General features: G+C 41.2%; 1 protein-coding gene across 1 annotated transcript in view; it reads left to right on the top strand.

Moving 5' to 3' along the window:
* LOC115658034 (vesicle-associated membrane protein 2-like) overlaps positions 1-26,772 on the top strand; it is an 81,205-nt gene that overhangs the window by 42,270 nt on the left and 12,163 nt on the right. The gene's annotated exons all lie outside the window — the stretch shown is intronic.

Raw genomic sequence — 26,772 nt, forward strand, 5'->3', positions numbered from 1 at the left:
AAAAAGATGCAGTTTGAGCTCACTCCTATAAAGTGTTGTACATTCTGGTCCTGATCCAGCAAAACAACTTTAAGCATGTGAGCAATCCCATTGACTCCACTGGGCCTATGCATGTGCTTAAAGTTAAGCATGTGCTTAAATGCTTTGCGGGATCAGGTAAGAGTGGTCAGCACCTTGTAGAATCAAGTCCTTTTCAAGTATGAACTTCTTGGATTCTGATGGAATGTGGCACAGGAAATCAACACCTTACATTGCTATAATTGTTTTCTTAAAATAGCTGAGCTGTTGCACAGTAATTTATTTTGCTTTTCTATACTAATGAAAATAAATTCACTTGAGAGAACTCAGAATTTCAGCAAGATATCACTTTTTATGTTCAGTTCCTCAAGGTATTATTCATAAGCAAAGTTCCAGCACCAAATTACCCTGTCTTTTTTATTTCCAGAAAAGTGAAAAAATCTTGAGGAAAAATGCTGTAGATTTTAATAGAAAATCCTAATCTTTCTACATGTGCAATCATGTACTCAGATAAATAATACCACTAACTATTTCAGATGCAACATTGCCTCTGTACAATTGAAGGACACACACACATGAAAAGACATCTCAGCTAAATACATTCTCCTTTAGACCTGGAAACCTCAGTAACCTGTTCTTTTATTTCAGCAGTTGTCTCTCAAAGAAGATTCAAAAGGCTGAACATTTTCTCATTTTAAATTGTACTGTGAATGTTCAAAATCATCTTCAAACACCCCTTTTACATATATATAATTTAAAGGAAGTATTGAAAAGAAGAAATATCAACCATTAAAATGCACAAAGTGAACCTCTCTTCGTATGCCTTAAACATATCTTGGGCCTACAGAGACACAATGGTTTTGTGTAAATATTTCTCTGGTTTTTTTTTTTTCAACACAGCTAAATTAGGCTTTTGAGTAAAGGGTTGTTAATATCATGCAACTTGCACTCATGTGATATTTATTCTGAAATATCCCAAAATACCTTACACATTTTATTATGGCAGTATCTGGTAGTGATTCCATAGTTAGTGTTGCATTCTAAAATGGAGTATAAATTCCTATTTTTCTCTAAAAATAGTTGGACATTTGAGGTGAAATGTTGGACAGGATTGTTTTAATGCCTTTTGAATTTCCTATGAAGTTTGTTAGTTTCTTCCTTAGCAATTCTTTGAAATATGGCTTTGGTTGAAGTTTTCTTCTGGCAGGCCTATTTTCATTGTTGACAAATAAGTCTTTTAAAAAAATCTACATATAACTTGGCAGAGAGTTGGATCCACAAAATATCTGACCCATGCCAATAAAAGTAAATATGAGAAGTTAAGCTGCTTATATGCATCCTCTTCTCCTTCACTCACAAGCACACACCTCCCCATTACCACAACTACAATACACCACAGACCATCTGTTGCAATCTTAACTCTGCCCCTTTTTGGTCTTTTTGCATATACCCCTTTAGCAGAGAGGTTTTTTTTTCTCCCAACACAAGTAATTGTGGATGTTTAGTGGAGTAATTGGTTGTGTTAGGAGGGGGTGATTTGGAAAAGGGTTGTTTACAGAAGGGTGGTTAAATGGGGTAATGAAAAGTTAGCATCCATAAAGGGGCAGCATTAAAGTCGTTGTATGTGGTCTGTAGTGGAATGTAATTGTGGTAGTGGTAAAGTGTGTGTCTGTGGGTGAAGGAGAAAATGATGCATGCCGTTAGGTGGCTTAATTTTTATTTCCTTGATTTTGTGGGTGTGTAGCAACCCTACCTGCTTCACAGCAAAGGTTTTTTGTCATGTATAATTGTTTCAATCACCACTGAAAAGTACCTACTTCGAGAGTCAAATGTAACAGCTGTTTTTTAAAGCAACACCACATGACTGTTTAGGAAACTAAGCAACAGATCCTGATCAGCTGACTTTATTAGAAGCAGAGTCAGGCCTAAAGCAGAGAACTTCGCATCTGGCTGAAATTACAGTATCCCTTTCTAAATTCCTCCTGCAATTTCTGAGATTGTAATTTGGCCAGGACACTCAAGTTAACATGCTTTCTTAATATTTTCAAAACTTACTATTGATTCTTCAATGAGCAATAGAAGTTAAGAGGAGTTTAGTTTTACATCTCAACCAAATGAAGTCACTTCCAACATTACATTGCTTCCTAACCTTCTGCCAGAGCAACCACAGGGAAAAACACCTCCTCCTGAATCACCACTACTCCTGGCAGTATTGGAGTTTTCCTTGCTGCTCTCCCATTCACGTACTACCCTGACTCAACATGGCTTAACTTGTGAGACCTGAGAAGATCACAGCAGTCCAAAGAGTAAGTCTTCACCCTAGTATCTACACCTGTAAAAGACCTGATATAACATCTGTAACAGCTGATAATGACACATTATATAACATTTTCTAGTACAGGGACTCTTCCCATCTCTTTCTAAACTAATTAGCAGCATTTCCAGGAAGAAATATGCTTTGTGACTAGGCCTTGTTTGTGACATCTTTTTCTTAAGGAGTATCATACTTAGTCTGTCTTCAGGGTGAACTGACTAAACATTAAAATGTCAAAATGAGCACAAATGAAGCAATCTTGGTAGGCTGGAGTGAATGAAGTCCTATATTAGTCAGCAAAGACCAAGACAGTACAGTCAGACTTGTTGCAGTTACAAAAGAAGAAATCTGGTGTTAAATTGTGGGCTTATGAAGGCTGAAAGGCACCGTACAGTTATCTTCCTGCATCGGATATTTTGTAACTTATTTATTTTGATCTATAAAATATGTTTAAAAAGCACAGATCCAAGATCTACATCTATTACATACATTAAAAATGCAGGGCCAAATTCCTTGAAGGAGTAAATGGACTACACTCTTGATTTCAAGGGGTAGGTGTAATTTTGGCCAGTTCTTCTGGTTGCATCCCTGAGTTTACCCACTTCACCACAGAGCAGCAGTATTACAGTATTCCAGTTTCAGTCAGGGATCCAGACGTATGATTCTATGGATATTGCATTTAAAAATAAACTCAATGGTAGGGACCCTGGGCCCAACCCTGCTTCTGCAGGATTCAATGGCAAGGCTTCCATTGAGTATAACTGCAGTAAAGTTCTGGATGCATTTATCACCGTGTGAGGTTTTTATCAATGACAAGAGGACTGAAGATCTTGTTAAGTGTATCTGAACGAAATTAAATTAAAGTGAATCCTGAATAAGACCGTCCTATGATTAGGGCCCTAGCCTGGGACTTGAGAGATCTCAGTTCATTGCTGTACTCTGCCAGAGATTTCCAGTGTAACTAGAATGGGCTGGGAAACAGAATTTTAGTTCTTAGAAATTTTTTCAATTTCAGAAATTTCGTCCCAAATTGGGTCAAAAAGGCAAAAACTCAAAAATGTTCACAGAACTGAAATCCTGCAGTATTTTGTTGCAGAAACCCTGAAACAAGATTTTCTGAAATGAGATATGCTCCCTGGGATCACCAGCTGCCTGGCTGGCAGGCTGCAACAGACCAGGGACCCTGGAAATCCAGGCAGACTGAAATTGACATGATTCTTGCCCCTTTCACTGCTGCCCACCACTGAATAGAAGTGATGAAACTAACCAGATCCTTGTTAATTTGAATGCCACCTCCCAAGCCCTGAAGCTCCTGACTCAGCGGGCTGTCTCACATCCAAGCTGGGGAGCTAGCAGGAAAACAGGCAGGCAGCTTTTAAAATCTGAGTGACAGGCAAGGTTACATCAAACTACTGCCTGGGTACCATGGGAAAGTCATATATATCGAATCAGTTCCATAGTTTGATTTCAACAAATGAGTAAATTTCAACAACAAAAAATATTTTGGATTTTTTCCAAGCAGCTCTGTGTGTGACCTTGGGCAAATCACTTCAGCCAAGGTTTTTAAAAGTATTTAGGCACTCAAACTGATTTGGCAGCTGATGGGATTTTGTCTCCTAAGTGCCTAAATCTCTCTTGAAAATGAAATGTATGCTACTGAATCAGTTAGGCAACTCTGAGTGCAGCAATGCCTGAATACCTTTAAAAATCTGGGCCCCAGCTTCTATCTGTAAAATGGGGACAATAACCCTTCTTTACCTCACAGGGGTGTTGTGGTGATAAATGCATTTAGGATTGCATGACCTTCAAATACTGTGGTAATGGAGGCCATATAAATAGCTTAGATAGTAGATACAATTATTCAGTGAAGGTCAAGTAGTCATATTGTTATACAAAATCATTGTAACATCAGGTTTTAGTGCCTTACTGTAAGAGTTCTATGAAGAATATTCATGCATTGCAGTATGTCTGATACATACCCTCTCACTAGATATAGCTTTTAATACACATCTGAAAAAACAGAAATTAATACAAGTGAACAGTCATAGTTTTCAAGCAGCACTGCATTTGAGTGCATTAAAATGTCTAATGTTAGTTTTATTAACAATATCTATAATAAATAAGTTATTTTTATAAGTATCCAAGATATTCCTTTTTTTTTAAAAAAAAGAACCTCTTTCTGATCTTTATAGCATAGGAAGTTAAATAGGGTGATTTCCCACTATCAGGCTGAGAAATGCACACAGCTGTGAACTGAGGAAATGTGGATCACAGGTGGTTAGTTGTTTTCCATAAAGAAAACCCAGTTGATGTAAAGCATATTATCTTTTCTGCTTATGAATCATTTTGAGATCTCACTTATATATGTGAATCACTTATTTCACTTTGCAAGTCAGGTCTGATTCTAATATGATTTATATTTGTTCACCTCTTTTTTTAATCATGCCACAGGTGGTTATGGAGGGTTTTCTCCTACATAGATTTCATGGAAAATGAAGACAGATAAGATGGAGTATTCTTTTTTTTAATTTGGGTAATGTTATTAAAGTCAAACTTAGAGCTAAATCCTGATTACGCTACTCGCATGAGTAGAATCATTGGCTGAGACACACAATTCCCATTGAAACTAATGGAAATTGTGGGCCTAAATGCCCTTGAAGGTTTGAAAATCTCAGCTATTGGCTTCAACAGGTCCACTCAGATTAATAAAATGAGTGGGATTTAGCACTTAGTAAAGGCATGATCCAAAGTTGATGGGAATCTTTCCATTGACTTCAATGGTCTTTCATCCAGGGCCTGATCCAGAAATAATGACTTCAGATGTATTTTAGGACATTCTAGATATAAGTGTTGGTTTGAAGTGTTCTTGCTAGTAAGAATATTTATTAATTTGCAAATCAATAAATAGAGTAACTGGGCCTGATTTCAGTTGGAGTAGGCTGTGCTCAGCACCACTGGAAATCAGCCCCCTTGTTCCCACCTGTCACTCCTCCCCATTACAAGCTGTCTCTGCTGTCTTGTTAGTTTTCCTGTTAGAAATTCTTCTAACTTTCATGTGAAACAAATCTCATAGGAATGAATAGAGTCTTATCCAGAGCCCATTAAAGTTAATGTGAATCCTGAATGGGCTTTTGAACCAGACCCTAAAAGATAAGAAATGCTGTTAGTGTTTTATTATTAATTATTATTATTTCCTTCTAAACTGATTATATCACCATACCAGTGAGGTGTCTGGATGTAGCAGGCTGAATCCTGAGACTGACCTCCCACTGCCCAACATTAGGCAAAAAGCCCTGTATGTGCTAGATGAGGTCACCTCCTCGGTCTGATGGATTGGAATGAGCCTGATTTGTCTCATTAGAAACTACTATTTGTATTGTGGCAGCACCTGAGTTGGCTCCCATCAGGATCAGGGCCACACTGCTTTGGATGGTGTACAAATATAGGAAGTCCTTATCCCTGCCCCCAGGGATTTATGGTCTGAGTCTGACCCAGGTCCTGCAAATACTTGTGCACATGTCTAACGTTACACATTTGAATAAAACTCAATGGAAATTTTGAAAGATATTTGCAGGATTGAGAGCTAAGAAAGGCACTTATACTCTAAGAGTCCTCCAGGTGGAGGGAAATACAAACTCCTTGACTTAAATAAAGCCAGTAGCTGTCTACCATAGCCTATACCCTTTTATGTAACAAGTAATCCTCTTTTTGCAGATACCTACCCTCTTCCATTATCCAGCCGCAGGAAAAAATAATGCACATCATTATTCTTTTAGGATAATTGAAGGCTACAGCTTTATTGTACAACATAATCCAAGCAATACCCTTTTTAAGAGTTTGCCATGACTCACAAAGAAATGATGACAAGAAAGCCCACCTGCTCTAAACAGTGGTTGTGCGGAGTTAATACTTCCCCCTTGAGTCCCTAAACCAGTTTCTCAAAGGTGGAAGGAATCTGCTTTATCTTGAGAGTCTCTACAGAGTCAAATGTATCTCCATCCCTCACAGTTCTGATATTATAACACTTTTATTATGAATTCTTTAAATCAGGAATGCCAGCTCGTACCACTGGGGATGTAGAAAATGTTATTAATGCCTGAGAAATGAATCCCACATCCTTTTAGTTAGAAATGGACCTTTGGGAAAGCAGAGATCTGAATCTAGATTGTCATAGTGGGTTAAGCAAGACCCAGATCAAAAACTTCACTATCAATCACTGGCATTTAGAATGGACCTCTGCACTTAGGGCACATCTCTGATTTACTCCTGGGTTTATAACTTACTGTAATTCTTCAGTTTGGATATTACTCCTCCATTTGCTGCTTTGTACAGTTGGTCATGAGATCTAAAAAGGGGACAGAACCAGGGGTGAAAGTAACGCAGAGGACTTACTGGTACAGGGGCCGACTCCAGCCCCCGGAAGGGGTGGGGCCTCGGGCAGAAGGGGCAGTGCTGGGGGGGGGCTCAGCATCCCCCAGCCAGCCCATCCGTGCTGCATGGCCCATGCCACCCAGGGCTCCAGTGGTAATTTAAAGGGCCTGGGGCCACGGTAGCAGCAGTGGCAGCCAGAGCCCTAGGCCCTTTTAAATGGCTAGCCCCAGGGCAGCTGCTCTTGGCACATAATCTGTGGCAATGAAAAGGAACATGTGAGGAAGATCTAAAGGTTTATCTTTATTTTGCAGGGGGTCAAGGTTGCAATAAATAATTCCTTCCTCAACATGTAACAAAAGAACTTTAGAATCAGTGGAACATCCCTACAGAGTACAGTTTAATAGAAAATGAGAGCTTTGTTAGAGAACCATCTATAGGATTTAGTAGAGAATTTTATCCCTTCTATAGAACTCTATGGAGTAATTCAGAAACCTGTAGAAAAATGACCCCAGTGTGTTGGGTTCCTCTGATGGCAGGAATTGTAGAACTTCAAATATTATGGCAGCTGGTCTTGAAATGGCATTGTGGGGCTCTACGGGGCCTGCTCAAGGTATCTCCCGATAGTCTAATCTAATGGCCGACCCTTCCCACTGAAGTTCAATCAGCTGGAGAATAAATTTTAAAAACAGCTATGGCCCAAAGATATTGGGATTCCCCGCCCCTCCTCTGATAGTTCTATTCTGAAGATTAGCTAGCAACAGCAAGAAAGGTGCTTTGGGCCTAAAAGAGAGACAAGATAGCTGAGATTTTCAAAGCAGTGCAGAGGTTTTAGCCACACGTAACTGTACTGGAACATGTGTGGCTAAACCCTCTGCACTGCTTAGAAAGCTCAACCTACAGTCTTAAAAAAAAATTAAAACAGCAACTGGGGGGAGGTTTCCTACCTTGACCAGTGGAAAGGGCCTTAACACTCAGTAATCAGCTGACAAGCTCCAGTTGCCCTGCCCCTGTCTTCCTGACACCCAAGTCCTTTCAATTAAAACCCAGTCCAGAGGGTGAGCCCATCTTTTCCTCTCAATGTGTAGATGGAATAGAATTTTAAAACTTGCTAGCTAACTTAAGAGGAACACCTGATTTTTATAGACTACTTAATATATGTGTATACTGTACCCTCTGATGGGTTCTCTCTAGCTAGGACAGGATAACATGTCCATCAGCAGGTATAGCTCATCGCCTCTGTAATTGTATAATTTTCAGGCATTTTATATTTATTAAATTTCACTGCATTCAGTGAACACATTACTTGTGTGCGAACATGATAATGCCAGAGTTGTGGAGTGTCAGGTCATTAATCTCCATTCTGCACTTAGACCATCAGCCACATGAGAGTGAGTCATTCTCTGCAACCTCTTGTTGCTTGTAATGTTCAAGCAAGTTAGAAAAGCGGTGAGGTAAGGGAGTCAGGCCAGAGGAGGCAAAGTGTTCTTGGCTGCTTAAAAAGTACTTGTGAAAAGAGAGAAAATGAGTGGTATTGTTTCGGGGAAGTATTTTATGGTTAGAATTTGATGTGCATGAATTAATATCCCTAGAGTCTAGTTCCATGACATGTTAAATCCTAGTAAACTGGCCAAGTTGGGTTGTTGTTTTTTTTAATCCACTGCAGTGTTGCTTTCCCTTTTATAATAAATTCTCTCTGTTGCCTAGGCAACTGGGTACTGCAACATATATTTCCTTCACTATCTCATTTATCTGAATGCTACAGTATGTGGTGTGTCAGAGTTCATAATGGTGTAAAAACAGACTGCAGATTCACAAAGATGTGTTCCCGTTGGCACAGCTGCCATTGACTGGAGTGGAAGAAGGGTCAGGTCTTTATTTTGTGAACTGAGGAAATGAATGAGAACTGTGTCAATAAATTAAGCTTAGGATCAAAACTGAAACATGAAATTGTAAATCTCATGAATTTGTGATCCTTTTACAAGGAAGAAAGACAGAGAGAGATGGTTCTTACTGGTCTAGTGGTGAGATAATTAAAGTTAGTCAAATGCAAGTCAGAAAGGCAATATTTGTTAATTAGAATGAGGATAAATGAAATCACCTAAATAGGAACCTGAAACATTTCTGATAATGATGTAATTGTAAATACACATTTCCTGCATAGTTCTTAGCAAAGTGCCTAAACATTTTAACCTATTGTGTTTCTCTGTTATGTTCTCCCTTCAACTTCACAAACCTAAAATACAGTATCAAGACGAATCTGGCTTTTTAAAATTAACTACAATTCCTGTAGTTCTTTGGGAAGGAAGACAGAGAGCATGTCTACACTACACCGGATTAGCTACATCATAACCCAATAGTATAGCTGCAGCCTAACCCAACAGAAGGTTTCTTTCTGTGATGTAGGAATGCTACCTCCCCAAATGACAGTAGCAACATTAGTGGAAGTGTTCTTCTGTTTATATAGATAGCTGCATCTACATTAGAGATTAAGGTTGGCATAGCTACATCAGTTGCGGTACAGTTTTCACTCCCCTAATGGATGTAGCTATGTTGATCTAAATTTTGAGCGTAAATCTAGCCAGAGTGAGGGCTCAGATTTCTAAGCAGTTGTAAATACAACTGGGTATATGCAACGTATTTTGTATGGTTTCAGCTAAGGACATATTTATACCCGATGGCAGGAATTTTTAAAAGGTATCTAAACTCCTAGGTTCCTTTTGAAAATCAGAGCTGCTGAATTCCCACTGAGTTCAGTGGAGTGCATGATTTATATGTAAAACAGTTAAGATGTACTACTGGCAAGTAAAGGCAAAGTATTGGATTTGACAAAGATCCAACAATTGTGAGGTCAAGCGGAGAAATTAAGATATAATGGGGAATGCTGGTGACCATTTCAGAGATGGGTTGAGATAAACTTTGAACAGGGCTATAAGTGAACACCTCAAAATAGAGAGGCTGAGGAGAAGCATCAGATAAGTTCTGATGTTTTTATTTTGCACACCTAACACACAAATCTCAGACCAATTGATTTGGCATCTGACCCTGAATTGCCATCTGAACAACTCCATCAGAAAATGTTGCAAAGCAAATATCTGATTAGGAGTATTGATTTACTTGTCACATTGTTTTGAGATGACCTGAATTCCTGCATTTGCAAATGACTGTAGTAAAGAGGAATGAAAGAGCCAAATGTCAGTATGGTGGATATGTCTGTAAAAGAATACTGCCTCACTTTACATTTTCCAACAGAAATGGTGTAAGTCAGTGTAGATTCTTTTAGACAGACATAAAAATGGCCCTACGGGTCAGACCAAAGATCCATCTAGCCCAGTATCTTGTCTTCTGACAGTGGCCAGTGCCAGGTGCCCCAGAGGGAATAAATAGAATAGGTAATCATCAAGTGATCCTTTCTCAGCTTCTGGCAAACAGAGGCTAGGGACAACATTCCTGCCCAGCCTGGCTAATAGCCGTTGATGGACCTATCCTCCTTGTTCTTGTTCTTGCTGATTTTTGACTGCAGATGGAAGAACACACAATGAACTCTTTCTTTTTGATTCCCGCAGCTTCTTTTTGTTATTTAAAACGTTTTTTTTTCAAAGTCTGTGTCTTTTTACCCACACAAGAAGGTATGCTCTGTGGTTCAGTAGTATCAGGCCCGGAAACCACATAGACACATGTTCTCAAAATCTGGATCCTAAACTGGACCCACAAAAAAATGTGCAGGAAGGTAATTGGAGCCCCCAAAATATCACAAAACAGGTTCACATAACACAGTTACAATCCCTTCCAATTTCTTTTTTGCTCCAGGAAATGATGCTATAGCGATTTATTGATCCTAGCAGCAAATGATGACACCAGTTTAGCTATGCTAGCCACAAGTTAGAGGAGTTTAGACCTCAGGCTCCATCCATTCCCTGACCCTCCCTACCCACCTGCTGCCTGTTTACTACTCTGTGCCCAAATCCGAGGTCTGGTGGGAATAAAGTTTGCAGGCTGGTCTACGCTACATCGTTAGAGCAACATTGCCCACATTAGGTCAAATTTATAATGTGCTTGTCTACACTACAGAGCCCTTCCTGCTGACCAAAAGGGCTTTTAAAATCAATGTCTGTATTCCACTTCAACGAGAGGAGTAGTGCTAGATTCAACCTTCCTGGGTCGAATTAGGGGTAGTGTAGACACAGCACAGTGTATTTTGACTTGTTTGGCCACCGGAAGGTGTCCCAGAGTGCTCCAGTGCACTTCAGGCAGGTAAACAGGAAAAGCCCCTGGAACTTTTGAATTTCATTTCCTGTTTGATCAGCGTGGAGAGCTCACAACCACAGCTGACCATGGCTGCTCAGGTAAGCAAACGTGCTCCAGCATGGAGCATACAGGAAACATTTGATATGATTGCTATATGGGGAGAAGAGTCTGTGCAAGCAGAGCTCTGAACCAGCAGAAGAAATGCTGACATCTGTGTGAATATCGCACAGGGCAGGGGGTAAAAAGGCTACGGCAGGGACACATAGCAGTACTGTGTGAAAATAAAGGAGGTCAGGCAAATGTACCAGAAGACAAGGGAGGCAAATAGTTGCTCTGGTGCTGAGACACAGACATGCTGCTTCTATGAGCAGCTGCAAGCGATTCTAGGCAGGGACCCCACCAGTACCCCAACATTCTCCGTGGATACCTCCCAGGGGACCCAGGCGGCCACAGGCAACAACGAGGAGGACACTGTTGAGGAGGAGGAGAATGTGCAGCAGGCAAGTGGAGGATCCATTCTCCTCAACTGCTAGGTCCTTTTCCTAACTCTGGAGCCATCCCTTCGCAGGACTCACTGGTGCAGGACTGTGATGGCGGGGAAGGCACGTCTGCTGAGTGCACACTTGTAATAACACTACAGGGGTTAAATGCAATTGTGGTTAGTGTTTAATTTGAAGTAAACAATGGGGATACAGTGGCGGCCAGTGCAGCCATGCAAAGGGTGCTCCCTGGAAAAGCCTGTTTATGTGGCAAGAGTTTCCACACTAAAAAATGTCCCCAGGTTTGCCCTCACACCGCCTACCCTTTTGTGTGTGCTTACCATGCCTGCCTGCAAACCAAAATCTGCTACCCAGCGCTCTGCCATGTGCTGTACCTCACTGGCAGGCTCTTCTTTTAAAAAAGCAAAATTTGGCCAAGTACCTCAGGGAATGTATTTACTGCTGTGAGTTTTATTCATTGCAACAGTTAGCCTTTTGTTGTCAACAGTGTATGCTTTTTCTTGCAGCTGCAACATTCTCTCTGGTGCTTCCTCCACTCCAGCACAAAGGCTGCCCCAGATCAGAAGGCAAAAAAAATGGATAAGGAAAAATATGTTCTGTGATTTGATGCATTCCTCTGAGGCTGATGGGGCCCAGTTGCATGCATGGAGGCTCACACCCTCAGAGCGCATGCACATTGACCAAGAGGGCAGGGAACAAGAGCGTAACACACAAGAGGAGATGCTGCAGTTTGTGGGGGAGCAAACAGACATGTTGAGGCATCTGGTTGAGGGGCAGGAAAGGCAGCTAAACCTTAGAGTGCCACTGCACCCAATGATGAATGAGCTGCCCTCTTCACCAAGTTCCATATCCTCCTTTCCCAGACGTCCTAGAATGTGGGGCGGGGTGAAGCTCCATTATCCCTTGAACTCGACTCCAGGGGATGGTTCATGGAGCAGAAAGCTCTCATTCCCACAGCTTTGATTGCTAGACAGTGCAATTGTGATAAGTTATGTGTCCTTGCCCCTCCCTCCCTGTGTTATCAGGCCCTTACCTGGTTATCATTGCTATTCATTGCTGTCTCTGTTCTGTGTGTGTTAGCATAATAAAAAAGCATGAATTGAGTACAAGAGCCTCTTTATTCACTGGGCATGCTGTGACTGGTGGGGGTTTAGTTTACAGGGCAGTACATGCGAAAAAGGGGGCAGGTTGGTAAGGAACAATACACAGAACTGTCACATCAGTGCTGGATCATTAATTAAACTGGTTTTCAAAGCTTCTTGGAGATGCAGTGTACCTTGATGTGCTCTTCTTATTGCCCAGGTGTCTGGCTGGCAGCCAGGTGATCTGCCTCATCCCCCTACCCCGCCAGAAACTTTCCCCCGTTACTTTCACAGATATTATGTAGAATACGCAAGCAGCAACAACAACAATCGGAATGTTGCTTTTGCTGAGGTCTAACCTAGTGAGTAAACTGCACCAGTGCCCCTTTAGGCACTTTCTACCACCTTTCTGCACTTGCTCAGCCTATGGTTGAACTGCTCCTTACTGCTGTCCAGGCTGCCTGTGTATGGCTTCATGAGCCGCAGGAGCAAGGGGTAGGCTGGGTCTCCAAGGATAACTATTGGCAGTATGTGCGAATTGCTCCATTCCATGGCTTCCAGCACAGCTATTTGTGTGGCATCACATTCTTCAGTGCGGCTGCTCCTGGCTAGGCTCTTCAAATACCGCAGGACGAAGCACCAGGTGTTTGTGACGCTCACAACAGCGTACAGCTGAGCCGGGTCCATGCTTGCAGTACAATGGCATCTGAATGAGTAACTCAGGCTTAGGCACAAAAATGATCATTTGCCATTGCTTTCAGGGAGGGAGGGAGGAGCCAAGTGCATCATGAGAGACTGACGATATGTACCCAAAACACCTCACGAAAATGTTTTTGTCCCATCAGGCACTGGGAGCCTAACCCAGGATTCCAATCGGCTACAGGAACTGTGGGATAGCTGCCCACAGTGCATCACTCCATGAGTCGATGCTACCCATGGTAGTGGGGATGCACTCCGCCGACGGAATGTGCATAGTGGGGACATACACCATCGATTTTGTAAAATTAGTGGCTACAGGTTGACTTCAATAAATTTGACCTAATTTTGTAGTGTAGACAAGCCCCAGCCCTTATGCACCGATTCAACATAGCCTAAAGCATTTGCTTAAGTCAACTCCTTTTCATCCATGGGATTGATAGTATGTCTACACTGTGATCACAGGGTGCCACTGCAGCTTGTGTAGTGTAACAAGATGGCTTGCCCCACACACTGGAAAGCCTGGGCCTAGCCCACTCAATTGCCTAACAAGCCATATCAAGTGATTCCCCTATAAAGAGCAGCTAGAAGCTGCAGGAGTGAGCGGGCTCTAGAAGATTTTCCGGGAATGTGGTATTGAAGCAACAGGTAGGAAAGGCCTGGGCAGGATCCAACAAGAAAGTAAAACAGATGGATCTGATTTGGGGACTTTGAGTTTTACTTTTAAGTTTATTTTGTCTGAACAAACCAGACCCCAAGAAGGACTGTTGTGACTGGATGAGCAAAAAGGTGTGGAGACTGCATAAAAGGGTCTGGAAGAGGGAGAATATAGAACAGAGCACTGCAGAGGTACCTCCGTCCACAAGGGAGCACTTGGGTGGTGAACAACCATCTTCCACATAGATCTGAGCTAGTTTTAATCCACCTAGCTCTGGAACTGGAGCAGTGAGCCATGGCAACACAGGCTAGCCACCTGAGTAATTGCCCACAGTTCCAGGTGAGCTTGTACAGTACAAACTATTGTGGCTTCTCCTCTCTGGTACCTGAGCTAGCTAAATTAAAACTAGCTCAGGTATATCTACATGAGCTGTAATCATGCCACATGGATTGTAATATACACATACCTTGAAGCACATGCCTAAGTCTAAGCATTGATGTAAGTGCTTGGCTCAGTAGGGATGGACTGCTGAATTGTGGCCTCAGTGATCATTTGAGAGTGTAAAATTCAGAGGTGTCCTTTTAAAAAATGAATACATTTGTGTGTCTGATAAATGTGGGGAAATCACAGCCTGTCAGTGCTGTGCTCATGAAATATCTGATCGCTCTTGCAAAGTCCTCATTCATGTTTGATAAGATTACCTTGTGTCTCCCAAGAAGGGCTAGTCTTTTTGCTCTGGTATTTACTAGAAATGTGGGGACAGTTTGTGCTGCAGTTATCTTGACCGTGTTTTCAGTGTATTATCCCTATGTTCTCAGCTATTTACTGCAATGGCATTCATTCTATTAGGTTATATGTTTCCTTACAAAATCTGGTCTGCTCTTGGGGATTTTGTGCTACAATCCACCTTTGTCTCAGTTCTCAAATAGTCTTATCTCCTTCCCCGTTTCCAGGTCTGTAATTCAAGTAGCTGGTAGAAAATGAAGCTTTTGTATTATCCAAACTTGATTTGGTTTGCTGGGAGTTTTTTTTTTTTTTTTTTTAAAGCTGGATAAAGGATACCATCTACTTATAAATTGAAATTCTTTTTATTCCATTTTTTTGGTGAAAAGCCAGTTCTGACCGGAAAGTTCCCTGTTCCAATTTTATTTTTCCTCGTGTGTGAAGTCGCCTTAGTTGATGTTGTTGTGGGTGGAATTGTACTCACTGTGGTGACTGTGTGATGACTGCACCTTTAAGGTCTGGAACTTTTTATGTGATAAAAGTTCAAAAGTCATGTCAATTGACAGCGGGGCTGGATTATGGCATGGACACAACAGGCACATGGGTCCTCAGATCCTGGAGTGACACTACATCAGAATTTCAGTTTACAAAAAATACTAGCCCTGACGGCTGTGAAGAAAATCTTAGAAGTGTAACCAATGCAGTGATGCCTGCCTGAGTCTGCAGACAGCCTGACACAATCGCTCTGAGAAGAGTGAGCTGCTCCATCCTTCTGAATAGGGTGTTTTATTCCAAGGCCAGGAGTGAAAGTAAGCTGGTATGGTATTGCGCACCGGCAAGAGCTAGTACACAACCAACCATACCGGCAAGGGGCAGCTTCCCCATGCTGGCAACTTAAAAAGGCCCTGGGCCCTTTAAATCAGTGCCGGAGCCTCGGGGTAGCAGTGGTGATTTAAAGAGCCCAGGGATTTAAAGGGCCTGCCCCTTCTGGTTGAGGCCCTGCCCTTTGCCCAGGACCCCGGCCCTGCATACCAGTAAGTCCCTTAAGTTACTTTCACCCCTGTCCAAGGCCCACTGTTCTCGGACATCCTGCCAGCACCTCTCCATTGGGGGGCTGCATTTGTGGCAGGCAGAATGGAGTGCAGTGGACGCAGCCCACAGCTTAACCAGACACATTCTGGTGGTTGAAATTAAACTGCGGTGCTCTCCACCACTGCTCCCATGGGCGGGGGTGGGGGAAGGGGGTGGTGGCTGCTGCTGCTGCTGCTTCTGAAGGATATGAGGGGAGTTCTCTCTCACTAGGGAGGAGGAGCTCCATCACCAGAACTCCAGGTGTGGGGAGCAGAACCATGGGAAGGGGTTGTGGCTGTGTGGGGAAACCATGAAAGGTCCTATGTCACAGTGTGGGTAGGTTATAACAAGGAACCGTTCATTTTGCTAGTTTGGTTTATTTTTATTGTTTCATCCCATTAAAGCCATTGTAATTCATTATAAAGGAGTCACTGGCTTATTTGAATCTGAAGACATAATAGCAATAATTCAAATTTACAGAAGCTCACTTTCTGATATACAGTTATCATTTAATGTCACTGTTTGCCACATAGTTGGATCAGAGATGCCACAGTTATTCCTCTAAGCATAAAGGAGACCATATAGTTTTGATCTTCTACTTTATAAACCTAATACAGCCTTTTCCCAGCTGAACCTTAATTGCTATCTGAACAAATCCATCAGTACTTTGCAAAGCACAAAAACTCTAACTGGTAAATGGAAACCCCGCCTTACTTTCAGATTATCTTAAATCCCAGGGTTTGCAAATGATGACAGCAAGGAAAATGAAAGATCTAAAAGTTAATACTTCTGAAGAAAAAATCTTGCCTCATCTTAAATTTCAGACTAAGAAAAACCCCTCTTAAAAGCAACTGCTGATGATTTTGGAAACTCTGACTTAGGGAAATAAGTGAAATAACTCAGATACCAATGTGGCAAATTTTGATTCTAAAAAACCCCCAAAACACTGCACTGAAATAATATTTGTTTTATTTGGGTGTGTTTTGCCTTATAAATCATACTTTTTTTTTCAATCAAGCCAAATGAGAAGATAAATTAGTCAGTCTATACTAGCATAATAAATGATGATCAAATTTTAAAAAAAAGTCTCAGGGTACATCTTTTCCCCCCCTCCATATATATTTAACTGTATAAGCCCCACTAATAACATACCAGATGGTCGAGGCAGTCATAATAAACTGGTTAAAATATTAATTAATGTGTTGGTAGTGCATAAAATGTAGAATAGCATATTTTGGCTGATGCTTACAGTAAATATCATGTAATAAGAGGAAGCCCTTGCAGAATATTGCTTGATGGTACATGAAAATCAAATGTAGAGGCAGGAACTTGGAACAAACATAACTCTTTACAAAATGAAGGAATCTATCTCATCCAATAGTAATTTTAAATCTTCTTATAAGTGCATTTATTTCTCCCAATATGGTAATACTGTGGAAGTTCATTAGTGTTCATTGCAACGTGTAGCAAATTGGGAGTATTATAAATCATGTAAGCTAATAGCCATCAGATTGCAGTCTTCTACATGGATGACAGTCATCTCTTCGAGTGCTGAAGGCATCTAATGGAACATTGAAAACAAGTGTGTGTTTTTTTTTAATATGTCTCCATTAAAATAGTCAAAATTCACTAACAGCGCAGGAATCTCCATTTTTGCCCCCTTATTGGAAAGGACTGTCACCATTCCTATGATATCTTGGAGTGTTGAGAAGACAACATCATAACCACAAATTTCTTCCCTGATGTGTAAGTCCACTGGTCTCAATGATCTAAATTCTCTTTTCACTCATATCAGTTTTAAAATGGTCTAACCTTTTTGACTTCAGTAGTTACTCCTGATTTACACTGATGTATATGATATCAGAAGCAAGCCCAGTGAAGTTAAACCACAGATGTATTTGGACCATGCCAAGTGGATTAGATAACAAGTACAGGAAGATCATCAAACACACATACTCTACTGAGGACTGCTGCATCAGCCACAGGACCCATGGTTGATGGCACAATACTAGGCATTGTGGAATGAAATTCACAGATCTGGATCAAATCTCTTGGTGCAGCCCTGCAGGTAAAGCCTGATAGGGTCAAGGCATGCACACTTTCACTTGTCGATGGAGAGTTTAAGAATACCGTACTTAGGACTGGTTTTTGTCCATCCTGGTGATGTGGCCAGAAAGCATGCAAACACCTCTCTTGAATATAGTGAGCAATTGAAGGAAGGCCAGATCTCTGAGAGATTATGGCATTTTGCACAACATGGAACCCCTTTATGTTCAGGATTTGTCACTGGCAGCACATCTGGAACGTCTCTAACCACTCCAGAACTGCCTGTAGAAGGGGCCTGGTTTCTGACATGTTTAGCAGTACAAGTAGTACACGGGTTTGATAGGTCTTGAACTTTGTCTCAGTGCAAAGACCTTTTTGCATTCATAGCTGAGACATGGAGTTCATTCAGGAGGCTGTGAGATCTATTCATAGGAGGATGTCCAGTTTACTGCTACCACTTGAAATCTGGTTGCAGCCTAGGTAGATTAATTTGTCAATGTTCTTCTCAATGTTTGACCCTACCTGCACTGAGGTTTCTGGTGGCCTAGCTGTGAGGTTCTGGACTGTGGTCATCTGCCATGAGATGTACAGTCCCATAGTGTGGCTGATGTTTCAGAAAACTTGAAGGACAGGACTGAAGTTCTCTGGCTTCTCACAAGCAAGGCGGTGTCATCATCATAGTCTTGGTCAGAGAACACTTCTTGACCAATCTTGGTTCTGATGTATGGAGCAGCAAGTCCTAATATCCAGTCAATAGCTTGACAGAATAGTGCTAGAGTGAGAATCATCTCTGTCATACACCTGAGGTTCCAAAGAAATGCAATGAAAGCCATGGACCAGCATGCACTCTCACACTGGTACTGCTTCATATGTCATATGTTGACAACAAAGCAACTTTTGATTTGGTTGACAAGTCAGCCCTTTGGCTCATGCTGCAAGATAAAAGGGTGTCATCAGGAGGAGGGAGAAAACTTGTTCACCTTAGCCTCCAATGATAGAACAAGAAGCAATGGGCTTAAACTGCAGCAAGGGAGATTTAGGTTGGACATTAGGAAAAAGTTCCTAACTGTCAGGGTAGTTAAACACTGGAATAAATTGCCTAGGGAAGTTGTGGAATCTCCATCTCTGGAAATATTTAAGAGTAGGTTAGATAAATGTCTATCAGGGATGGTCTAGACAGTATTTGGTCCTGCCATGAGGGCAGGGGACTGGACTCGATGACCTCTCGAGGTCCCTTCCAGTCCTAGAGTCTATGAGTCTATGTTGGCATCCCAGTGATCTTTACGTTGGTATTGTGCAAGTGTGTGCTTTGGTACAGGAAGATGATAAATTAGAATTCATGGCTAGGTGCAATCAGTTGGTAATTGTGGTGAGCTACAACACTCATAACTGAATATCGCTACCTCAAACTAAGGAGAGTTCATATTATCTAATGAACAATATCATGGCTGAATCTGTATCTACAAGACAAATTGCCATTGACCTCTGTTTCTTCTAACCTTTATCAGCAAAGAGCACAATAAAATCTTGGTATTAAAGTGAGAACATAAAGCCAATCTTTCTGGCCATCGAATCTGGTCAATTGGAAGTTGGTGACTGGCTTCTTTCCAAAAACATCAGGTAGAGTCTTTCTCTGCTTTGAAGGGATTTTTTAGCTTGTCGTCTTAAGCCTTTACACCTAGTTATGAAGAAGCACAACATTTCTTGGTGTTTTTAGACACTTTTGTGCCAAGATACAGAGAGCTAAAATAAGATGTCTCTTTGTCTCCTATATATCTATAACCATATATATGTACTCTATTTAACATACAGAATATCAATTCTATACTAATGTTAAATGTGTACAGTTAAGAACACAAAAGACAGGAAATGAGCAATTCAGAGTTGAGCACAATCTTAATTCTGACCCCTTTTTTTATCTGTGTCACAACATTGTCCTGTAAAGAACAGATATTAATTAAACTACCTACTGAGATGGCATATAGGTTTATGCCAACAAATTTTCAGTATTTCTTTTTCATGTTAAATTTATTTTTATCCAGGTACCAGCCAAATTTGAAGAAAATCACTCTAGTTATTTTAAAGGTCTGACTAGAGCTGCTCAAAAAAGTTTTTGTCCAAAAATGGCCTTTGTGAAAAGTTTTGTTTGTTTGTTGAAATAAACAATTGTTTATCATAGAAATATTCCTTTTTTCACAGAATGTTCTACAATATTTGTTTCCAGTTAGCTAATAATGTTCGTAAACTGTTTTTCTTACTATAAACCAGGATTTTGGTAAAAAAAAGTATAATGGAAAATATTATACAAAATGGATAATGAGCCCATTTTAAACCCTGTGAAGGGAAACAACCTCAAAATGACTTGTGAAAATTTAACTGTTTTTTTTTAATAACTCCACCTGTGAATGAGTTAAATCTGCAAGCTGAAACTTTGTCCTTCAGTTTTCAGATTTATTCAAAGCTAGTGTGAATTTATGGCTGTGTAAGATCATTTCAATCTTTCAGCCTATCTCAAAAGAGGGTGTGTCTAATGTTGGAGATGAAACAAATATTGAAAATTCTTCCATCTCAGGACACTCTCAAACTTGGGTGAAACTATTCAGTTTTAAACAGTAATTGTTTTATACTGAACCAATTTTCTATAAACTTCACTTGGTTTGTAAATCATATGGAGAATTAAAATCAAGCCAAGTCTGAAGCCTGTATGTGCTTGATTCCAACTTGCTGAACGCATTAAGTGATAAATATAACAGTAAGAAGAGAGACCATATTTTAAGACCTAAGCAGAGGGAGCCAGAATTAAAATGTTTCTTCTCTGACAAAAAAACCCTGATAAACTGGCACATTCTCACTGATTTCCATATTAAATTGCTCAGTTTGCAATTTAAAAGAAAATTCTACCTCCTGGTTCCACAAATTAATGTGGTGCTCCAACAGTCAACTTGGGTTCTTTCCAACTCATCTATCATGTCCAATAATAAAGATTCTGGTAGGCTCTTCCAATCCACCTGTGAAACCCTGTTGTCTTCAGATTATCTGTGGCACCTGTGCAACCTAATCTGAGGCTAGTAAGGATACCCAAGTGTTTCTTAGAGCACTATTTCGCTTGCAGAGTTTTTATTATAGGTGGAGCTGGTAACACCACCTATTTTGGGGTTGCCTAAGACTTTCCACTAGTTGTGCTTAATATAACTTGATTTTACCTTCTTCAGAAAATACAAAACAACAAAAAACCACCACTACCCATACAACATAGGAAATTATATACAAATAACCATCTTAAAGGAAAGCCATAAAGTCAAACACTCCAAAGTTGGGAAATGCCAATTTATGGTTGCCTGTGAAATCCTAATTGTGACCAGGGCCGGCGCTTCCATTTAGGCGACGTGCGCAATCGCCTAGGGTGCCAGGATTATTGGGGAGTGGCATTTTGCAGGGAGGGTGGCAGGCAGCTCCGGTTGACCTGCCGCAGGCGTGCCTGCAGACGGTCCGCTGGTCCCGCGGCTCAGGTGGACCTCTCGCAGGCTCGCTTGCGGCAGTTCCACTGGAGCCGCGGGACCAGCGGACCCTCCGCAGGAATGCCTGCGGCAGGTCCACTGGAGCTGCGGGAGCACCGCGCGGGGCGGTGAAATGGCCATGCACCTAGGGCGCCAAAAACGCTGGCGCTGGTCCTGATTGTGACCCGTATGTTTATGCATTATTATATAGTTTTTAATTACATGATAATAAGTTATTTTTCTACAGGGCCCCTGCCTCATTCAGTGTACAGGCTGGAGGCACAAGAGAGCAGAACTAAGATTTTACAGACAACTGTAAATCTGGCATTTCCTAACTTCAGAGTACTTGACTTTGTAACCTGAATAACTTTCTTTTAGCATATTTTTATATGTAATTACTGTGTATTAACAGCAAGATGGAAAGAACCCAGCCTTGTTTTGGGCCTGCCTCTAATTTTCTCATGATGGAGGGAGGAAAGCCTAGTTCTTTTTTCGAGCTATCTAGGTTCATATATGGTCCCTCCTCACGTAGTACTGAGCACCAAAGTTTACCTGAATCTCATTACCACAGAACAGATTATTTTTAACTTTCTAACATAGTGAAGTTTTATTCGGAAAAGGAAATGAACCAGGAAATCTCTCCAGAGAATTGGAAGGACATAAAGCTAGACATTAGGAGCAGTACAAACTCCCCATCATAAAGAAAATGCTGGTGACAAATTATGATTAGATATTTTCACACACCAGTCCTGCAAAACAAAATGGACACCAAATTAAAAACAAAATGCTAGAGTGAATGCCATGGGATAGGAAAGTAACCTTCACCGTTTTTGGAAATTATCCCAAATTAAAGCCTTCCAGTGTTTAAAACCTAGCGCTCTGGGCCACAGACTGACTTTGTGGTGTTTGTGCAGTGCCTATTACAATGAGGTCCTTATTCTTCTTTGGGTCCATAAGCACTGCTCTAATGTGAATAATAATGACATCAGAAAATTAATGCCATCATTGTTTAAGGGATATAGCCTATGAATTCCATGAACTTGGTGTTAAGGAATTGTCCTGATTTTGCTGCATTTGAACAAAGGTTGTTTCACCTTTTGGGAACTGCAATTAATATGGCTCTGATCCTGCCATGAACTCCACATGGATAGACCCCTACTAAAGTCAAAGGGAGTCTATGCAGACATAGGCTGGGACCTAATTATTAAATCTCTATGGTTGCAAAAATAAATACTGTCTATAGAAATGTGGTTGATGATAGTGAAGAGAAAATGAATAATTTTCTGCCTTTATTAGAACACCAACTGAAGGGTCTGAGGCAAGGCGAGCCAAATAGGATGAAATTATTTAAAAAAATAATTGGTATAACTCTATAAAAACAATAGGCCAGATATGCTGCTTGTGTAAATTGGCATAGTTCTGTAGATTTCATTGGAGCTATACTGATTTATGCCAGCTGAAGATCTGGCCCAGTTAGGTATAGCTACTGTAACTCAGGGCTAGTCTATACTAGCAATGCTAAAATGCTGCCGCTCTCCCAGCGCCCTAAAAATACCACCTCCATGAGAGGTGTAGCACAGCTTCCAGCGTTGGTGCACTGTTTACACTAGCACTTTACAGCGCTGAAGCTTGCTGCACTCGGGGGTGTTTTTTCACTGTGTAGAATGACAAATTGAAGTCACAACTTTACCTTGGTGTCTACATTTACAGCATAATAATAGAAGACTAGAACATCTGTTTCCACTAGAATTATTCTACCAAATTGGTCGCATGTTCTTTAAATGCTTTAAATTAGAGACAGAGGCAAAGTATGCTCTTTGTCAATGGGGTTGCATGTGTGTTATCGAGAGCAAAGTTCTGCATTCTGTAGCATGTACATAATTTTTATTATTGGAAAGAATTACCTACTAATTTGGTAGAATGCCTAAAGTCTTTCAAAACCTATACCGCATATTGAGATATCATGTGATACATCTATTTATCATACAAGTGTGACTATCTCATCTGTCTTTAATCCACCTCATCCTGGATTTTTACTCTAACATTCCAATCCCTGGGCGGCTTTGAGCAGATACCATTTTTTTTAAACTCAACCTGCCAAAGATATGTTTCTTCCTTGTCCCTCAGCATTTTAAATTTCCCTCCCCCAAAAAATCAATCTAGTCCAAGATCTGAGATGGGCAATATTCAGCCTTGTATTAATAACAGCTTCTCAGTTGATTGCTTCTCTGTCCTAAAAATGGTAATGAATTTAGGATCTGAAATGAGAGTTTCATTCCACATACCCAGCATCTTGATAGGACTCAACATTTGTTTCTAGCCCTAAAAAGGAATGAGACATTGGACTTCAAAAATTCTGACATTTTATATATTAAAAAAGCCCCTCTTGTAAATATAAATCCTCAGCTGTTATATAACTCAGGGTGCTGACATGCATCACAACAAATTGCTTTGGCTGACTACTACCTCATAGAAATGATTTCCTTGCTAAATGAAGCAGCCCAGGCTGGTCAGTTTAATTGCTGACCAACACTGAATAGCAGCAGTGAAGCTGACCGATCTGGGCTGTTTCATTCAGCAAGGAAGCCTTGAGATTCACAACTCTGAGGTAGCCCTTCACATGAGCTGCTGAGGAGCCAGGTGGGGGAGCTGGCAGGAAAGCTGACAAGTTTTGAAACCTGCCTATATTCCATTGGAAGATTGGTTGAAATTGACTCATTTCCACAAAACATTTTGCATTTGTTAAATCAGGATTTTACAGTGTAAACATGTTCTGCTGGAAATTTTCCGACCAACTCTAGTAAAGAGGACACCTCCTTCTTGCCAGTGTTCGGACTGTAGGAGCTCTGGAATGATATGGGGAAAATTCTGTGAATGCTTCCAGTCCTTTTGGCTGAATTAATCTATACAGGGGACAATGTGATCCCTGAACACACAACTGAACCCTAATTCCAACCAAATAAGAAGGCATCAGTGAGACTGGTATGAAGACTATGATATAGCAAATTAGGGAGTGCTTCTGATTTATGCAAATTCATTTTAGGCATAGATAGGGAGGCAAAAGTGCCTTTTAAATATTGGGCAGAAAATGTGTATAGAAGCGAGCACCCAGCCTTTTAGCCAAACTTGGGTGCTTTCATTTTGGGGTCCTTCAAAGATTGGAATGCAGAAGTATGATCAGAAATTGAGGCTGGGTGCAGTATGGGGGATGGGTAGCAACCCTACCCAGCTTGTCCTTGAAGAATATGTCTCCTCTATAGGTTACCCTTACTAGCCAAAGCAAGTGGCTGATTTAAATAATACCTTCTTCCATGTATTAGCATTCTGTAGCCTCAGAGATTTTAACAAAATATAGCCAGCGGATGGCTGCTTTATTGTGTTTTTTAAACTAGCAAATGGGTATTTCACAATTTTTCCACATAAATTGTCTAGTTGGGTTGATGGGAAAAGGGTCTTTTTCTCCAGAGCCATGATGAGATTTTACAATTTCAACTGTAGGATCCCAGAACATCCCCCCAAAACGTTATCCATACGGGGTGCGTTGTTCGAATCAGTTTGTACATTATGGTCTGGATTCTGATCTTTGTTATACCAGTGTATAAATGCAGAGTACCCCCACTGATTTCATTGGAGTTGCTATGATTTGAGGCTGGTGAAATGAGTTCACAATATGGCTTTTTGTGTTCATTGCAACTGATGGGAAGTTCACAAAGGATGTGCTATCTATCATATGACTCAAGCCCTTTCAATCAAAGCTTGATAAATGATTTATGATAATAAAAGAAGTGTAATATGCAGCATTAATCTCAGTAAGTGAACAACAGTCTTTCTGAGGGGCTCTTGGACTTGACAAAATGATGACAAATCAACACTGAGGGTGCTTTTGAGGAATGAACACACCTCTATGAAATGCAAGGTGTTGTGGCAGTTTTCTGATGTGGACGTAATTCCAGTAACATTAATTAAGCCCTGGTAGAAAGGAGTGATTCAGAGAGACACTGTGCTCCCTTGGGCTGTTGTTATGGGGGATGCATTGGGAATGTAAGAGTGGGATTTTGGGGGGGGGTCCCCAGTTCAAATCTTCAGGGATTTCCTCAGCAGTTATTAGAAGATTTTATTTCTGTTGCTGGAGGAATTGATGGGGAACCTTTAGAAAAGGGAAAGAGTCACAGATTTGATGTGTGGGCTTGAAGAATGGCTGCTTGAAATCATTAGGACCTGTCAGGTGAGTGGGATGATTTGCCCACTGAAGTTCAATCACCAGGACAGATTGGATCTGTCAGATCATCTTAAGGAAATGTTTTTTAAAAGCAATTTTGAAGATGACCGTGCTGGTCTTGTATGTAAGGTGGGACATGTGGGTTCTATTTCCAGCTCTGCCACATATTGTAATCTGTGCTCTTGGGCAAAGGGTTTTAGCCAGGTCTGTTGCTCTGTAGTGGCAGTTGGTGTTTGATACTGCCTAGGCTGTGCTGGTTAAGTACTGCAGTGTTCCTCAGAGATCCTTCCCCTTGCCATAAACAATCCTCAGCCTAAATTTCCTCCCAGCTCTTTCTCCCTCTGCTGTTATTTGTCCTCTTTCTTGATGCATCTCCTTGCTTAGCTCATTCTCAGCTTTGCTCTGATTCACCAGGGTGGTTTTACATTCACAACACTGAGTAGAGGGGGCAGGTTCTCAAACCTATCTCCCCTCAGCAGCTCAAAGATGAGGGGAGAAGCCATGCTGAGTGAGCACATCAGCTCTCTTCCTGCTCACTCCATCAACTAATTTAGATCAGTGGCTGGAGGAGGAGCTCTGAAACTGCTCCCTGCCCCCAAAGCTTCGTCTGCTGGTGATAAGCCATACTGCTGAGCTGGGCTGTAACCTAAGTCAGTAGGCCTAGCCGCAGGGCAAAATCCTCCCAGCTTGAGAGAAAAGGAGAAATGTAGGTTTACGGCTTGACATTGCCCAGCTAGCTTAAGGCCCCAGAAGGGGCTGATAGTGAAGCAAAGTATAACAGTGGAAGAGAACTGGATGGTAGGGGAGTCAGAATGAGAATGATGAGCAGAGAGTGGGGAGCATTTGAAGTGGGTGATGCAGGATGGGGAGTGGCTAATGACAGATGAGGATGTGCACGGAGAATGAGATCATGGGTGATTGGTAAAGAGGCAGGAAGGAGTCAGGAATGAGGAAAATGAGAAATTAAGATAAGATAACGCAGGACAAGAGAGGAGGAACTATTCTAAATCACTATTAGAAAACGGGAGAGGATGGGAGGAAAGAGAATCAAAACAGCCAAGGGAGACTTAGCATGTCATGTATTTTCTCTCACTTTATAGACAGCTAATGCTTATAAGAGTCTGAGTCACTGCCCTTCCCAGTGCACTGATTGCAGTCAGATCACTTGAACTGAGGATTTATGAACCCTGGGGCCAGATTTATAGAACTAGGCACACCCACGTTTTGCTCTTTGTACTGCAAACCCAGCCATTTCATAAAAGTTGAATCTACTGTTTCAGTTCTCCTGGTTGTGCCACCAGTGCAAAGTGGTTTAGAGACCAAGCCTCAAGT

The sequence above is a fragment of the Gopherus evgoodei genome, chromosome 9, assembly GCF_007399415.2.
Source record: "Gopherus evgoodei ecotype Sinaloan lineage chromosome 9, rGopEvg1_v1.p, whole genome shotgun sequence".
NCBI classification, from domain to species: Eukaryota; Metazoa; Chordata; order Testudines; family Testudinidae; genus Gopherus; species Gopherus evgoodei.